General features: G+C 44.4%; 1 pseudogene; it reads left to right on the top strand.

Annotated features, from left to right (window-relative positions):
* Positions 1-316: 316 nt before the first annotated feature.
* LOC127123995 (uncharacterized) lies at positions 317-416 on the top strand (annotated as a pseudogene).
* The last annotated feature ends 627 nt before the right edge of the window (positions 417-1,043 follow it).

Here is a 1,043-nt window from a genome sequence, read left to right as displayed (position 1 = left end):
GCAATTCTGAGTTATAGCAACCACGGCGGCTGGAGGTGATACGTTTAAACTTTCAATTTTCTGGACCAAAGCATCCACTTTTGCGTTAACGTGATCAAGGTTACTTATCTTGTACATGCCAGTTTTCGTTTGAGGTTTTTCCACCGTTGTTCGTTCGGTTCCCCACTGATAGTGGTTTTGGGCCATGCTCTCGATAAGCTGGTAAGCATCAGCATCAGGTTTGTTCATTAATGCACCACCTGCAGCGGCGTCTATTGTTAACCTTGTGTTGTATAAGAGACCATTATAAAATGTGTGAATCACTAACCAGTCTTCCAAACCATGGTGTGGGCAAAGTCTCATCATGTCTTTGTATCTTTCCCATGCTTCGAAAAGAGACTCGTTATCTTTCTGTTTAAATCCGTTTATCTGGGCTCTTAACATAGCTGTTTTGCTTGGCGGAAAGTATCGGGCAAGAAAAACTTTCTTCAACTCGTTCCATGTGGTGACTGAGTTGGAAGGGAGAGATTGAAGCCATCTTCTAGCGCTATCTCTTAATGAGAAAGGAAAAAGACGAAGTCGAATTGCCTCTGAAGTGACACCATTAGCTTTAACAGTATCAGCGTATTGAACAAATACGGATAAATGAAGGTTTGGATCCTCGGTAGGATTTCCAGAGAATTGGTTCTGTTGCACCGCCTGCAACAGCGAAGGTTTAAGTTCGAAGTTGTTTGCTTCGATTGCGGGCGGAGCAATACTTGAATGTGGCTCATCTTGCGATGGAGCGGCGTAATCTCTAAGAGCACGAGCTGGTTCTGCCATCTCGGTTATCGAAGGAAAAAGGCTTTTGAAATCAGGAAGTTCTATAGGAGGGAGATTGTTTGCAGCACGATATTCCCGAATTCGTCGTAAGACTCGGAGATATAGTTCGATATCGTTGATTCGTAAATAGAGCGGTTCGCCTTGTGAGCGAGTGCGTGGCATACAAACATCAGAGTCGACGTAGTTCGGGGAAATGGGAAAAGGGATCGCTAGGATATCGCATCCCATGCCTACGTATCTCA

The sequence above is a fragment of the Lathyrus oleraceus genome, chromosome 2, assembly GCF_024323335.1.
Source record: "Lathyrus oleraceus cultivar Zhongwan6 chromosome 2, CAAS_Psat_ZW6_1.0, whole genome shotgun sequence".
Classification (NCBI taxonomy): Eukaryota; Viridiplantae; Streptophyta; class Magnoliopsida; order Fabales; family Fabaceae; genus Lathyrus; species Lathyrus oleraceus.
The sequence above is the reverse complement of the archived record's forward strand: the minus strand, read 5'-3'. Positions and strand labels throughout refer to the sequence as shown.